This window comes from Ceratotherium simum, chromosome 1, assembly GCF_057802395.1.
Source record: "Ceratotherium simum simum isolate JZ-2026a chromosome 1, ASM5780239v1, whole genome shotgun sequence".
In the NCBI taxonomy this organism is placed as follows: domain Eukaryota; kingdom Metazoa; phylum Chordata; class Mammalia; order Perissodactyla; family Rhinocerotidae; genus Ceratotherium; species Ceratotherium simum.
In genome coordinates this window covers 70,680,510-70,697,864 of record NC_141900.1, presented here as the reverse complement: position 1 = coordinate 70,697,864, position 17,355 = coordinate 70,680,510, and the positions used below count along the sequence as shown (strand labels likewise).

Below are 17,355 nucleotides of genomic sequence, written 5' to 3'. Positions count from 1 at the left end.
GGAACACAGGGAGTGATACCGAACCTCTTAATCTCAAGTTCTTGTGCCCGATGGCCAGCAAGCCAAACACTGAGACATCAGTGCTTGGAGATGGAGAAAGATTTATTCGAATTGGCCAAAATGAGTAGGTGGGAGCCTGGGTTCGCTCAAATCCACCTCCACAAGAACAGAAAGCAGGGGGGTTTTGTAAAGCTTGGCAGGAGGGTGTTCAGGGAAACAAAGGGGTCACTCCTGATAAGCCTCTGGGCAATCTGACTGGGCTTTAATAGCTGCTGAGTGCTGGCCATGGCCATCCAGCCAGGCCATCCGGTGATTGCAACCTCCCCAAAGGCATTTTCTTTCTCCTGCAAAACAAGCTCACAAGTTCTCTGGAAAACAAGCTCACAAATCCTCGAGACCCCTGAGTCGCCCCTCAAGTTACAAAGGAAAAACAGCAAATTGCTTTAATATCTACAGTAACCCTCAGGTACCCGGCTTCAGGAACACATGGGATATGGGCAAAGCAGGCGATGAGCAGTGCCTATGATTGCACGGGCAAGAGGAGTGAGTGACGGATCACTTCATTCTTTAAATATGTTTTCATTTTCTCATGAGTCTTTTATGATTTCTTCTGTCCTTGTCTAATGTAACTTTCATTCTTATCCCATTTTCCCTCTCTTTTTCTCTCTGCCTTTCAACACAAATTCACCCACACACGAGCACACATACATTCACGTTTGAATTTTAATAGTTGAAATGCTTCGAAATGTTCCCAAATGGAGGTCACACAGGCCAATACATATAATCGGTGTGAGTTTATGTGTACATGTATGTACACACACACACCGTTTTCAAATAGGAAACAACTCAAAGTGCGTGGCTTATTGTAGGTATTCAGGTCATGTATGTTAAATGAATGAATATATGAGTCCAAAAGAGAATGATATTAAGGACTGGTGCAAACTGGGCAAAGGAAAGAGCAGAGTCTCATGGAGGTGTCATTTATGCAGTGAAGACGTATTTGTTGTAGAGACGGTTACATCTGGGTGGTAAGCAATCATGTGGAACAGCTGTTGGGTTGAGTCTTTTTGAATCAAATTTCACTTCTGATTGGTAATTAACGGAGCTGTACAGATACTTCACTGGAAAAGGTAAATCATACCTTAGATGAAGGCAGTGACCTGGGTACAGGACCAGATATTTGTACTTTTCTCTCCTCTTGATATGCTCTTCGTATTGCAGCTCATTTCTGTCTTGTGACAGCCAAGCAACTCAGAGTAGAGTGAAATGACTTTTGTGTGAGAGAAACCATAACAAACCACCCAGGACATTTGCCTTTAAAAACAACAATAAAAAGATCAAAGATTCTCTTGTTACAACTTTAGCATTTTGCTATTTGGAGTGGTATGCTAGTCCTGTCAATGAAAATTACCACTTGGCATCTTTCCGGAGGATCTAAATGTGTAGTCGGGGACTCACTTGGGCATGGGATAGTGCTCTGGGCCCTGTTCAGGATTTTCTGAACTACTTGTCTAATGTGCCCGAAATGCTGAGAATAGGGCACTGCTTCATCTGCTACTTTCCTGAACGTCAAGGTCTTCCTCTTTTAGAGGCAAATTGGTGTATTTGAAAGAGCATAAGCAGTGGAAATCCAAGATTTGGGTTACAATTCAGATTGGGACATCATCCACTTGGCTCTCTTCCTCCCCATTCAGGTCTCTGCTCAAATGTCATCTTGGCCTTCTTTGGCCGAAACCCCTACCTCGTGCCTACCTGGCCTTATTTGCCCATTAGCACCATTTGACATATTATACAGTTTTTAATTTATTTTATTATCTGTCTCCCCCATAAGAAGAAGCTCCATGAGAGCAGGACTGCTTCAGTCCCAGTGCATTGCATATAGAAGGCATTTGTTTAATATTTGTTAATGAATGAGGCCTTACAGAACTTAACCAATTTATCTAAGACTTCATTTCCTCAAGCGTAAAATGGAAGTATTTTGGGGTACTTTGTGTGCTGTAATATACTTTATAAGGTGCTTTACCATTATTAATAATCAAGTTGGCAATTCAGCCTTTATTAGGCACAATCTATGTACTTTTTAACTTACTTTAGCCAGTTTAAAAATATGTATGTGAAGTACTCCTTCTGAAAGGCGGGGGTAACAGCTGCAACGGCTGGCTGTCTTGTTGGCCTCAGTCATGATGCTTCATGACTTGCTTTCCCTGTCTCTGGATCTTCCTTCCAGCCTGAGGATTTAAGAGTTCCCATAGCCCCAGGCCAAATGGAGCAGCTCATGAGTCAAAAGATTGCTCCTTGAGTTCTTCTGGTCTGAGCAGTCAGATTAGTTCAGATCATTTATCCATGATACAAAATCCTCTGGGTCTCTTTTTTTCCTTTGTTCTTCCAAAAAAAGAGGGAGAGTGCTGGTAGAGTGCTATTGAGCCCAGTCGCTGCCCTACAAAGTGCTATGGGAGTTCAGGGGAAGGAGAGATGAATTGTGACTTGGAGCAGGGACCAACCTTGACAATGTTCTCAAGGCCAGGGTTACAGAGTTGAAGTTAGCAATCTCTATCCGTTTTACTAGGGGAGATACAGTTACGTAACTAATTAAAACAAAGTACTTAGATGTATGAATAAGGCCTATGAGAGCATAGATGAAGCAGTGATATTTAAATTAGGGAAGGCTTCCTTGATAGGGTGACAAATGAAATAGATATTCATGGACTTGAACACATAGCAGTAGGAGAGAGGATTTCAGGAGAGTCAGACTGAGGGAAAGAAAAATGAAAAACAAAGAAAGAAGCAGAAAAATTTAGTGCAAATCTTAGTTTGTCTGTTACTAAGGGCTTTTGGATAAGGGAGTTTCAAGGTGGGATTTTTGATGTTTTAATCCTCCACTTACCTGTCTTGCCTTCTGGGGTTCTGGACTGAAGGCATGGAGGTCAACAGGGAAATTAAGTAATGTTTCATAGCTGGATGAATGCTCGGTAAACCTCTGTGTCCAGTGAAGGGATGTTGAACCATGAGGCTTGGGTTTGGAGGCTTAACTGTGTTTCCTACTCCAATGAGGCTCAATCCCACTTACCCCTCTAGTTGTAGGTGGAGAAATTGGAGCAGAGAGCAGATACAGAAGAACAGGTCTCTTTTTTCATTCACGCAAAATGATCTTGATCGCTCTGCTTGGAGGACCAGATTCTGCCCCAGTATGCACGCTCCCCACTCCAACAGCAGAAACAAGAAGAGTGGAGGTAGAGGGAATCAGGGTTCCTGCCTTTAAGGCACAAGAACTCCACCCATAAGGTTTAAACTGCAACTCAGTGTCGTAGTTGTGACTCTTCCCTGGGGAAGGAGCGAGTGAGGGGTTATGCAGAGAGGAGGGAAACTCTCCCACACTCTCCACTCCAGATGTACATGGGTTGAAATCCTAGAGGGACATAAGGGTTCTCTGTCCCAAGACACACTAACCCACATTTTCTCCCTCCATTCCTCTTCGAGACTAATGACAATCATTTCTCACAGGTTTTTTGTATTAGAGCATTTTAAGTCACTGGCCATGGAGGAGACTGAAGTTGACTTGCCCTTACTGTGATGAATCTGTGCCCTTGGCTTTAGAACATTTGCTATACATATAAGTATTAATCAGATCCTTGGAACTGAGGCATTTGCAGTTACCATTAACCAAAGGAGCCCAGTGATTGCTGTGTAACCTGAGTAATATTTTAATATAGAAACTAGTTTTTACCTGCCTCTGAATTGATTGTCATCTCTTCGCTTCCATCTTTAGAGGAAGAGATGTCCTTTCTCCTGTTCAGTGTTGCCTGTCCACCTGTGTTCTAGGTGAACAGCTCCTCCCCCAGCTCCTCAGGCCATTGCTCCATTAGTTATTCCATTTCTTGCCTTTTTAACCAATCCTTCTGCCCTGACTGCTTTTCTGAGCTTTTGAACATGTTTAAGACTCTCTCATGTCAAAAAACAAAGATGAAAGCACCCCAAACCCTCCCATGATTCTGTGCTCACTACTTTATCATTCTTTTATTCACAAGTAGGGTTTTAGAAACAGTTGTCTCTACTTGGCCTCTCTCCTTCGTTGCCTCCCCTGTGCTCTTCAGCAGTCTGCCATCTTGCTTGTTCCCTCCATTCTGCTGGGATCACCTTCACGAGGGTCATCAATGATCTCTAATTTACCGAATGTTCTACACTTTTGAGTACTTCTTTGAAATTACTCTTCTTATTGGATTCTATTGAATGTTACTTCCTTAAAACTTTCTTCTCTTATGTTTTTGTGACTCTACCCTTTATGGGTTTTTCTCCTTCATATCTGGCTACACCCTGTTAGTGGACTTGCTCTCTCCCCTTTTTCTCCTTTTTAGTGTCCTTTGTTGTTGTTCTTCCTTGGGCCCTTGGCCTTGATCACTTTACAGCTTCTCCCCGAGCGATCACAACCCCTCCTAAGGATCAGCTGCCAATTGTATACTAACAACTCCAAACTCTCTAGCACTTCCGACCCTGACATCCAATTACTTCCCAGATATTTCCATTTAAATATCCTATAGACATCTTATTCTTTTTATATTTGATGACAACAGAACTGTTCCTCCTCCTTTATATGCTATTTCAGTGGATGGTAACAACCTCCACTCAGTTTCCAAACCCAGAATGTTGATAAGCATTTCATACTCGTTTAGCTCACAATAGCACAAGAAGCATAGCACCTGGCGTATCCTAGGCATGCAGTGATATCTTTGTATGAATGAATGAATGAACACATGATTTTTTCTCCCTCATCTCTTACATCGAGTCAGTCACCAAGTCCTGTCTCTTTTATTTTCCTTTCTTCTCTTGAACTTTTCTCTCCTATTCCTCTCTATTCTTACTGTTCTGAATTAGACTGTCATCTTCTCTCACGTTGGCTATTTCAATAGCCTAGCTTTGGCCTCATCACCACTGATGTATTTTCCTTCCTCCAGTTCATCTTCTACCCCACTGCTGTTCTACTGAAATTTACTATGCAAGCCAAATATATAGTTTTACATATTCTAGTAGCCACAGTAAAAAAATAAAAAGAGGTGATATTAATTTTAATAGTATATTTTATTTGATTTGGTATATCCAAAATATTACTTTAACATGTGGCCCTAATCACATTTCACTGTGCTCAACCTGTACATACTCTGTTCTCTTTGTCTGTAAGCCTCCTATCCTTCTACTGAACAAACTTTTTCATGCAGTGTCATCCTGAATGCTGTTTCCTTCATGAAGCTTGCCTTGACTTATTCAGGCAAATTTCATCTACTTGTGGCTTTCAAAATTTTTTGACCATACCGAGTAAGAAGTATATTTTACATTGTGACCCAGATGTACGTATGTACACACATATATAGAAATATATATATACTCCTGTATTTTTGTCTATAGCTATACTGAAACCTATGTCTGTGTCTATGTCTAAATCTATACCTATGAAAAACTGGAAAAGAAGTTTAAAATAGTGTTTTATTTCGTGAAGTACATTTTAGTGTTTTATATTCTATTCTATTACATTAAAAAAAAGCTGATTGTGACTGACTATATTGATTCCATGGCTCACAAAATAAGTCAGAATCCATAGTTTGAAAAACACAGATTTACACTAGCAGCAATCTTATACATAAGTCTATTGTTGCATTTATCATATTGCACTAACTTTTTTTTTTTTTTTTGGCATATATTTCCTCACTAGACTCTAAACTTTTTTTTTTTTTAAATCTTTATGTTCCAGTGACAAGTGCAATACCTGGTGCAGCGTGCATGGTCAATATCTATTTATTGAGTGACTCAAGTCCAGAAGAGCTGTTCACATGGGTTCAAAGGCAATATTTTAACCAGCCAAGTTCATCAGCTACAACAGTTGGTGCAGTGTTGTCTCAGCACTGGCTGACTGAAATACAAGCACCTGAGTGATATCATGGTTTTCTTTATTCCCAGATCCACTTATATCTGAATAAGGAGCTCAGATTTGTTCTCTTATTCCAGTGACATGGAAAACAGATAGCAGTGATGTTTTTCATCCCAAAAATGCTTGATGTTTTTACTTAGAATCAACTCCAATACTTTAGAGAAACAGGTTCTGTTACTTTTTGTAAAGGGAGCTGAAGTTAAATTTGTACTCTTAGGATAGCAATTTATGCCTGGTATTTTTTAAAATTTCTGATGACGTGATACAATCTCAGAGTATATCAGAGGTAAACCAGGTAGCTCATTTCTAGATTGGTTTTACTGCTAATTAAAGGGCTAATTTTTCTCTTAAAAACTCGAGTGTGAATATATTTATTGTCAAAATATTCAATGACTGGACAAACTAAATTGGTCCAGGAAAACCTAATTGGGTATTTTCCATCTTGCATAATTCTAGTGCTTATATTTAAGAGAGCCAGGGGCATAGCTGTTAGTAAAGGTATTGATTGTAAGTGTACTGCTTTTTAATAGCACTGTATTAACTCAAGAAGTTAAATTTCAAGGGGCCAAAATTTTAAAGGAAAATAATCGAAACAGAACTAGTCCTTTCACTTCCACTTAGGTGAATAGTTTTGCTTTTATTACATTCTGAGTGTCGCTGTCATTCTGTGTGAAGAGGACTACATGACTAGATTGCTCCTATTTTGACAAAAGATCATTATCTGGCTGGAGCAAGTTCTAGGAGTCAATAAATATATAATAGGCTATTTCAGATTCTTTGAAGATATTAAGTATAATCTCATTTTGAGTGTAGAAGGTGTTTCTTAATAAATGTTTAAAAATTCTCTTGGCAGGGCCTTAATATGACAGCTAATAAATATACCATTGGATGAGTGTTTAACAAAAAGACATATTACTATGAAGTGCTTTCAAATTATTTAGGTGAAATAATAAAGTATTTTTTTCCTAACAAATAAATGAGCAGTGATTTAATTTTTCATGTTAATTTATGTTGAGGAATACATACAGAAAAGTAATTCACTTTTAATTTTTATTCAGATAATTTATAATACTGAATTACCTGTAGAGAACAGTTGCCACTTGAAATGTATATATCAACGGATTTTATTTTTTGGCCTAAACTGTGTGAAAATGAATCCTGTAATGAATGTTAGGAAAAATTTAACCAAGTTCCTGGCTTAGAAAGTTGCTCATGAATGTTATTTCATCGAAGAATTCCAGACTTGAACTGACTTGCTACTTTTCTTACTTAATCTTAAAATGAGTTCCTGTTTATTTGATGAGCAATTCCATGTTAAACAATTTTGTTTTTTAGAGTTTGATAGTATGTGCCATTTTGATATCTTTGGAATTTTCTGTTCTTGAAGCCCAAAGCATTCAGATATATATTGTTGTTATTGTTATTATCATTATTATTTGAGAAAATGGCTGGCATTTGCACTTGCCTTTCAGCATGATTCTTTTCCACTGTATTCACATGATAAGGGAATAATTTTTTGGCTCAGTGAAAGTGTTTTTCTGAGGTGCAGCAATCCAATGTGAGATTGTTTTAAGGTGCAATGTTATAAAATTTCATTTCACCATGTAAGCATCATGGCCTGTGTTGCAATTTAAAAAATGACTTGTATTTAAATACCTATAACAACTGTAATCCCGAAAAATGGATATATAACGTATATACTTTCATTATATAAGTTCTTTGACTAGAATATAAATTTTCATTCACCTAATCAGTTTAAGCGAGAAGCCGACATTGTAAGTGATCTTCCTTATCTCTAATAGGACTTTTTTACTGTAAGGTTTACGAGAAGCTTTCAGTGATATTTTATTTTTAATTCTGATCTTCTCTTACTTTATACAGACGTCACCTATCTTGTTCTTCAGTTAATAAACAGCTCATATTCTGTCTCATTAGCCTTTCACTAAATGGGATTCAAAATGGTCTCATTAGCCTTTTGATAAATATCATTTTAATTATATATGCATAAATATGGAAAGATCTACTGTGTAACAATGTCTGTAGTAATTACAATGTATTTTATATCATTTTGTATTCTTATGGAATTGTGTACCTATTTTTGATGCAGAATAATTACACTATTAGGAGTCTATGCTAACCTGTTTTTTGTGTTTGCAAAGATCACACGTCTATCAAGTAGGTGGCTTGAGTTAATTTGATTTCACCTTTATCCGAGTGCTAATGGAATTGATGTTGTAGCTTCTCGTATGCCAAGAACTAAAGAGCTCAGGTGTAATAACTCTTTGTCCTGATTTAGAAAATTGATTTGTTGCTTGTAGGATTTTTGTAAATATAGATGTTTTAATGCAATTGAATATTATAAAAACTCTTCAGCTCAATTCCTCAGCTAGTCATTAAAATCATTGTTATGATATTACAGAGGTATTGGTTAAGAAAGGAGCTTTAGAGGTAAAAAGACCTGACTTCGGATATCAGATTTGCCAGTTACTACCACACTGCCCTTGGGTGATTATAATAACAATACCTACCTCAGAGGATTGTTTTGAGAAATAATTGAGATAATAAGACTTAGTAAGTACTAAAAAATGTAGACTAGTATTATCATAATAATAAAAGTCATGAACTTTTTTTTTGTCCTATTAAAATACATTTTTAATTTTACTGGAAATTTTGTTTATCAATTTTTACATTTGTGACAATCAAAAAATGTTGACTAAGTGGATAAGTATACCAAGCTGTAAACTTTTTTTTTGGACACCTTGAAGGCCAATATAATCAGCACATTGACAAACATTACACAGTTGACGTTTAATAAAATTGAATTGAATTTGCATGGCTTCAACTAGTATGATTGTCATGCAGTTTTGCTTATTTCCGGATATATAATTGTTTTGTAATTGTTCTATATTATCTGCCACACTAAGTTCTAAACAAAAATTGATTAGAAATTATTTTCCAGCTTCCCCTCGTAATATCTAAAAAAATTTTTTTTTTCAACCACCAAGTGTATTCAGTAAATGTTTATCGGATTTTAACTTGATATACTTTTGATGGATGCCCCCTACTTCCCTTGATTTTAAAAGAAAAATGGATAAATAAAACAATTAACTATTCATGGAATAATGATAAAATCAATTATGGTGTAGTCATACTATGTATAGTATTATGCTAAGACATATTTATATATGTGGATATGTAACTGTATGTGCATAGAAAAAATTGTTAGGATTCATAGTAAATTATTTATAGAATTACTTCTACAGAAGGGATGGAAACAGTTTGGAATGTACATCAAATAGAATTTCATGATTACAAGCAACCTAAACTGAGAGATTAAGCAAAAAAAGAGGAGGGATTTATTGGGTAAAGTGTGAGTATATCACAGAATTGAAACAGGCTTGAATAAGTAGGCCTCAGGAAGCATAGAAATAGAAACAACTCAGAGAGTTAAATGGCAGAAATTTGCCAGCAGTTTCTGTGGCAGGAGTGGGGTTTGGGGACTCTCTGTAACTGACAGCCCTACTAGAATGACATAGAATGAGGGGAAAGGCACTTCACCAGAGGAAAGGGTGCTGGGCATGAAGAATATCATAGAGCTCTACCATACCTGCCTCAAAGGACAGAGGAATGTTTTCCTTCTTATTTTATATATATGTATATTTTTAAAAACAGCTTTATTGAGATTTAATCCATGCACCATATTATTTACCCATTTGAAGTGTATAATGGCTTAGTTCATTCATAGAGTTGAGCATTCATCAGCACAATCAACTTTAGAATATTTTTGTTACCTGAAGAACAAACCCCACATTCCTTAGCCATCACACCCAGACCATCCCACCATCCTCAGCCCCTAGCAATCACTAACCTGCTGTCCATCTCTATAGATTTCCCTGTTCTGAACATTTCATATAAATGGAATTATATACTATGTGGTCCTTTGTGACTGGCTTCTTTCACTTAGATAATATTTCCGAGATTCATCATGTTGTAGCATGTATCAGTACTTTATTCCTTTTGATGGCTGAATAATATTCCATTGTATGGGTATACCACATTTTATTTATCCACTTATCAGTTGATGGACATTCGGATTGTTTCACCTTTTGGCTATTAAGAATAATGCTGCTATAAACATACAGACACAAGTTTTTATTTGAATACCTGTTTTCAATTCTCTTGGGTATACTGTTAGGAGTGGAATTGCTGGATCATATGGTAACTCTATGTTTAAGCATTTGAGGAACTGCCAAACTGTTTTTCAAAAGTGGCTGTACCATTTTACATTCTTGCCAGCAGTGTAGGGAGGTTTCAGTTTCTCCACATCCTTATCAACGTGTTAAATATCTTTTTGATTATAGCTAGCCTAGTGGATGTGAAGTGGTTCTCATTGTGATTTTGATTTGCATTTACCTTATGGCTAATGACGTTGTATATCCTTTTATGTGCTTACTGGCCATATACATATTTTAAAGTAATGAGATTATGAATTTTTTTATTTTTGTAATTTGTATTTTTTAACTAAAACATGTCATATTTGTTCATTTTTTCTTACCATTACTCTTCATTCTTTATAATTTGGGGTGAATGCTTAACACAAAGTTAGTTACTTCTTATAATTTCTCTGTGAGGTAAGTATTATGCCCATAAAAAAATTGGGGCTTAGAGAAGGTAAGTAATTTGCTCAAGGTCACAGAGCTAGTGAGTGATATGGGATCTGAAGCCAGGCTATTTTAAATCCAGAGCCTGGTTTCTTAAACATGACACTATAATGCATCTTAAGTCATATATGTTCTCAAGTTTACTGCATTATTAGTGGTGCTGATGTTATTTTGTTTTACCTGCCTTCATAATCTTGTAGAAACAAAGACTCTTAAATTTCAAAGAGATCTCATAGTTCATCAAATGTCGCTTTAACCAAGTGTAGGAAATCTGTCTACAGGTTTGCTAAGGCCTGGTTGTTTAGCCAGGATTGTATATTGTTTTCTAACTATATCAGAATCAACTGGGTTGTTTGTTAAAATTTCATATGTCCGGGCTTCACCCCAGATTTCGTAAATGAAACAATTGAGTACCAGGCCCAGGAAACAAAATTTTAAGCAAGTGAATTGAGAACCACTTCTTTGGTGGCAAACATCTCACTCTCTCACAAGAACTTTATTTTCTTTGATGCTTTTTCATCTGTTTCCTAGTAGCTTTTATCATTTTCTCTGCCTCTACTCTGTAGCAACTAAACAGGCCTATTCCCTTTGATGCTTGGCAAATGTGACTCTCGTGTGCAGGTAGAGGGAACTTTTAGTCTGTGATTTCCATCCTGGGAGTTCTGCTGAGTTAATCATCCTGTTAAGAATCTCTTGCTCAGGGCCTGGCCCAGTGGCATAGCGGTTAAGTTCGTGCACTCTGCTTCGGCGGCCCGGGGTTTGCTGGTTCAGATCCTGGGGCACGGACCTACATACCGCTAATCAAGCCATGCTGAGGCAGCGTCCCACATAGAGCAACTAGAAAGATGTACAATTATGACGTACAACTATTTATTGGGGCTTTGGGGAGAAAAGGAAAAAAAGGAGGAAGTTTGGCAGCAGATGTTAGCTCAGGGCCAATCTTCCTAAAAAAAAAAAGAATCTCTTGCTCAGCACCTCCTGAATAGGTGGGAGACAGCGCCACCTCTGCTATGCATGACCTCTGCTATGAAAGGGGCAAAACTCTGGTAGGAATTTTAAGCATTAGCTGAAAATATTCAAGTCTTCTTGATAGATCATGATATCATCTTTGAATACATCTGATATAAAAGTTTTGTATTGTCTTTACTCTGAAGACAAAAGTCTAGTCTTAGTGATAACAGTTTTACCTGATTTCATGTAAGAAGCTTTGTGAACAATATGATAGCTACAGCTAATAATAGATGCAGCATCCAGTATCTTTGCCCAGATGTTAACCCCTACACTTGGTTTTCTCACTTGGGTTGCCACGCTAGGAGAGAATACTATTAAAGGGTCAGACTTGTGTGTTCAGGCCCTATTAGCTTCTGTTCTGTGACCAAAGCCACTTTACTTATGTCTTATTTGACTCTCAGGATTTGACTGTCCTTTGGTTTTAACTTGATAAGAACTGTGTGGATGGTTTTCTTGCTTTAATACTGTGAAAAATGTAAGGAGCCTGATGATAAGTTGTGCATCAGATGAGTTGTGATTGTGAGATAGGACAATAATAATGTGAAGATAACATGGACTTAGAAAAGATCATTTTGTAGAATTGTTAAGTCCTGTTATTTTTTTTAATGTTGGATTTTTTTCCCCCTGAGAACTAGCTTCTTATCATCAAGTTCTATAGCATTTTCTTAGTCATTCTCCTAGGATGCCATTCTTTCCTTTCCATTGTTTTATTTTCATCAGCCTAATCCAGGACCTTATCAGCTACAGAATGATCAATACTAGGAAAGGTTAAAAAGGTCAGATGTGAATTTATTACATGAGTATTCAGTTGATTTATGCAAATACATTGTCAACAGGTTACCAATTTGCATTATTCAACATTCATTTATAGGCACTTAACGACACTGTCGAACGCTAGCATGCGAGCAATTTTTAAAGACCTGCTTTGTGCTTGGATAATTCAAAACAGCTCCTATTAAACAATTTGAAGTGACTATGATGAGGATTTAGCTTTTTTCAGGAACTGAATGGGGTCTTTACTGAAGACTAAAGTAGGAAGGGTCAGAGCAAGCCTAGAATTGTAAAGAGGTGTTGGGCGTTTTTTCCTCCATGATTTAAAAAGCAGGATAAAGAAAGCATTTTGTAACTTTGATTTGATTCAAAACAGTATTTTCTAAAGCATAAGCCATTCTCATCATAAGTGAATTCCTTAACTTAAAAACGGGTTCATTTAAATCCTTGATGTATTTCCACATGTTCTCCATTCATGCTTAGGAGGGAGGTGATTTATGAGCTACTGTACTCAGCAGAGGAGAAATTAATTTGGCACAAAATATGTAGATTCAAATCTTAGCTTTTTTTTTTGGTATAAGAATTTATTCCACGCTCACCTCCCCGCCATCCTTGAAGGCATTTTCTGTATTTCGTAATCTTCACTAACCAATTTGTCTCCTGTAGGAACTTATAAGCATTAGCAAAGCTTATAACTGAAGTTGTCGAGAAAAATGGACAAATTAAAATCTCTACCCCAGAGCAGCTTTACAAGTGGCAGCACCAGGAGCTCCAGGGAACCAGGAAAGAGGATTCTAGCTGTATTGCTTCTTTACTGCTTTACCTTACTTCACAGCATTTTAAGATAGTTTTTTCTCCTTTGCTCAGTGTTTTTCTCAATTTTAATATAATTTTTTGTTCTAATTTTTATTTAATTTTTTATTTTTTTAATTGAAGTGTAATTGACATGCAGTATTATATTACTTTCAGGTGTACAACATAGTGATTTGACATTTATATACATTATGAAATGATCACCACCATTAGTCTAGTTACCATCTCTCACCCTACAAAGTTAATACAATATTATTGACTATATTCCACATGCTGTACATTACACCCCCATGACTTATTTATTTTGACTGCAAGTTTGTGCCTCTTGGTCCCCTTCACCCATTTTGCCCACTCCCCAATCCCCCTCCACTCTGGCAACTACCAATCTGTTCTCTGTATCTGCAAGTCTGGTTTTGTTTTGTTTTATACATTTGTTTGTTTTGTTTTTTTTTGATTGCACATATAACTGAAATCATATGGTATTTGTCTATCTCTGTCTGATGTATTTCACTTAGCATAATACCCTCAAGGTCTATCTGTGTTGTCACAAATGGCAAGATTTCATTCTTTTTTATGGCTAATATTTCATTATATATTTATATACCACATCTTCTTTGTCTATTCATCTATCGATGGACACTTAGGTTGCTTCCATATATTGGCTATTGTAAATAATGCTGCAGTCAACATAGGGGTGCATATATCTTTTCAAATTAGTGTTTTCGGTTTCTTCAGATAAATACCCAAAAGTGGAATTGCTAGATCATATGGTAGTTCTATTTTTAATTTTTTGAGGAACCCCTATACTGTTTTCCATAGTGGCTGTGCCAGCTTAAATTCCCACCAACAGTGCATGATGGTTACCTTTTCTTCACATCTTCTCCAACAATTTTTATTTCTTGTCTTTTTGATGATAGCCATCCTAACTGGTATGAGGTGATATATCTCATTGTGTGTGTGTTTTTTTTTTTTAATTTTATTTATTTATTTATTTTCCCCCCAAAGCCCCAGTAAATAGTTGTATGTCATAGCTGCACATCCTTCTAGTTGCTGTATGTGGGACGTGGCCTCAGCATGGCTGGAGAAGCGGTGCATCGGTGCGCGCCTGGGATCCGAACCCGGGCCGCCAATAGCGGAGCGTGTGCACTTAACCGCTAAGCCACAGGGCCAGCCCTCTCATTGTGGTTTTGATTTGCATTTCCCTGATGATTTGTGATGTTGAACATCTTTTCATGTGCCTGTTGGCCATCCGTATGTCTTCTTTTGAAAATATCCTTTTAGGGTTGTTTGCCTTTTTTTTGCTATTGTCATTGGCATTTTGATAGGGATTACAGTGAACCTGTAGATTGGTTGGGGTAGTATGGATATCTTGACAATATTAATTCTTCCAATCCATGAGCATGGTATATCTTTCCATTTATTTGTATCTTCTCCAATTTCTTTCATCAGTGTCTTATAGTTTTCAGAATACAGATCTTTCCCCTCCTTGGTTAATTTTATTCCTAGGTATTTTATTCTTTTTAATGCAATTTTAAATGGGATTGTTTTTTAAATTTCTCTTACTGATAGTTTGTTATTAGTGTATACAACCACAACAGATTTCTGTGTATTAATTTTGTATCCTGCAACTCTACTGAATTAATTTACTCTGAGAGTTTTCTTGTGGAGTGTTAAGGTTTTCTGTATATAGTATCATGTCATTTGCAAATAGTGACAGTTTTACTTCTTCCTTTCCAAGTTGAATGCCTTTTGTTTCTTTTTCTTCATAATTGCTGTGGCTAGGACTTCTAAAGCTATGTTGTATAAAAGTGGCAAGACTGGGCATCCTTGTCTTGTTCCTGATCTTAGAGGAAAAACTTTCAGCTTTTCACTTTTGAGTATGACGGTAGCTATGGGTTTTTCATATATGGCCTGTATTATGTTGAGATATGTTCCCTCTGTACCCACTTTGTTAGGAGTTTTTATCATAAATGGATGTTGAATTTTGTCAAATGCTTATTATGCATCTGTTGAGATGATCATATGATTTTTTTTCCTTCATTTTGTTAATGTGTTGTATCACGTTGATTGATTTGCGGATGTTGAACCACGTTTGCATCCCTGGAGTAAATCCCACTTGATCATAGTGTATGATCCTTTTAATGTATTATTGAATTTAGTTTGCTGATGTTTTGTTGAGGATGTTTACATCTATGTTCATCAGGAATATTGGCCTGTAATTTTTCTTTTCTGTGTGTTGTCCTTGTTTGGTTTTGGTATCAGGGTAATGCTGGTCTTGTAAAATGTGTTTAGAAATGTTCCCTCCTCAGTTTTTTGGAAAAGTCTGAGAAGGATAGTTATTAGATTTTCTTTGAATGTTTGGTAGAATTCACCAGTGAAGATGTTTGGTCTTGGACTTTTGTTTGTTGGGAGGTTTTTGGTTACTGATTCAATCTCCTTACTAGTAATTGGTCTACACAGATTTTCTATTTCTTCATGATTCAGTCTTGGAAGACTGTATGTTTCTAGGAATTTATCCATTTCTTCTAGGTTGTCCAATTTTTTGGCATATAATTGTTCATAGTAGTTGCTTATCATCTTTTGTATTTCTGTGGTATCAGTTGTAACTTCTCTTTCACTTCTGATTTTATTTATTTGGGCCCTCTCTCTTTTTTTCTTGATGAGTCTGGTTAAAGGTTTGTCAATTTTGTTTATCTTTTCGAAGAACCAACTCTTAGTTTCATTGTTCTCTTCTCTCTCTTTTTTTTTTTAGTTTCTATTCTACTTATTTCCACTATAATCTTCATTATTTCATTCCTTCACTAACTTTGGGCTTCATTTATTCTTTTTCTAGTTCCTTAAGGTATAAAGTTAAGTTTTTTTTTGCTTGAGATTTTTCTTGTTTCTTGAGGTAAGCCTGTATCGCTATGAACTTCCCTCTTAGAACTGCTTTTACTGCATCCCATAGATTTTGGAATGTTGTTTCTATTTTTATTTGTCTCAGGGTATTTTGTAATTGCTCCTATGATTTCTTCATTGATCCATTGGTTGTTTAGTAGCATGTTGTTTAGTCTCCACATATTTGTATTGTTTTCCAGTTTTCTTCTTGTAATTGATTTCTAATTTCATACCATTGTGGTTGGAAAAGATGCTTGAGATTTTAATCTTAAATTTATTGAGACTTGTTTTGTGGCCTAACTTTATCTATCCTGGAGAATGTTCCATGTGCGCTTGAAAATGTGTATTCAGCTACTTTTGGATGGAATGTTTTATATTTATTTATTAAATCCATCTGGTCTAATATGTCATTTAAGGCTAATGTTCCCTTATTGATTTTCTGTCTGGATGATCTATTCATTGATGTAAGCGGGGCATTAAAGTCCTCTACTGTTATTTTTGTTTTGAACTATATTTTTGTAGTTATTCTGTATTTCTTCTCTTACTCTCTTTCCTTGTAGTTTGATGACTTTCTTTAGTGTTACGTTTAGATTCCTTTCTCATTACTTTTTGTGTATCTATTATAGATTTTTGGTTTGTGGTTACCATGAGGTTCATATATAACAACGTATATCAATTTTAATATTTTTATTACCTGACATTTGGGAAGTATGTTTATAAACCTTATCTCATATAGTTTTCAAAATAACACTGCTGGGTAGGTGGTACCAGCCTTTATTCCAGCATGCCACACCCCTCATCCTTCCTTATAGTAACTTTTTTAACCATCTCTAATTTTTTTTTCAGAGCAAATTTAATTTTTTTCCTTTCTGTGACACATATTTTTGGTTAAATTTAAGAAGTGCTCATTTAACAGCAACTCTATAGGAGGCTTGTGATCTTTCTTTTACTCTATAATTTTCTTTTTGCATTACTTATGCTGCTTTTAAGTGTTTTGTGGTAAGTCACTTAATTCTCTATAATGAGAAAAGTGGATAATTTTCTAGGCTCCTTCCCCCAGTAAGTAACAAAATAGAAGAAATCAACACTTGATTTTCCCTTTTATCCTGAGTAGTTGTTCACCTTAAGTGTGTAGATTTATGGGTGTTTATGAGAATATGATCCATGATCTCACAGAACTTGAAACAGAAAAATGAAACTGATGAGCAATTCGGAGTGCTCATGCTATTCTTTCTCTATTTTGTTTTAATCAGTGTAAAACTAGTGTTTCTTACAATCCTTGCTCATACGTTGTGTTCACGACCT

General features: G+C 36.2%; 1 protein-coding gene across 2 annotated transcripts in view; it reads left to right on the top strand.

The window, feature by feature from the left end:
• Positions 1 to 17,355, top strand: part of IMMP2L (inner mitochondrial membrane peptidase subunit 2) — an 848,864-nt gene that overhangs the window by 153,296 nt on the left and 678,213 nt on the right. The gene's annotated exons all lie outside the window — the stretch shown is intronic.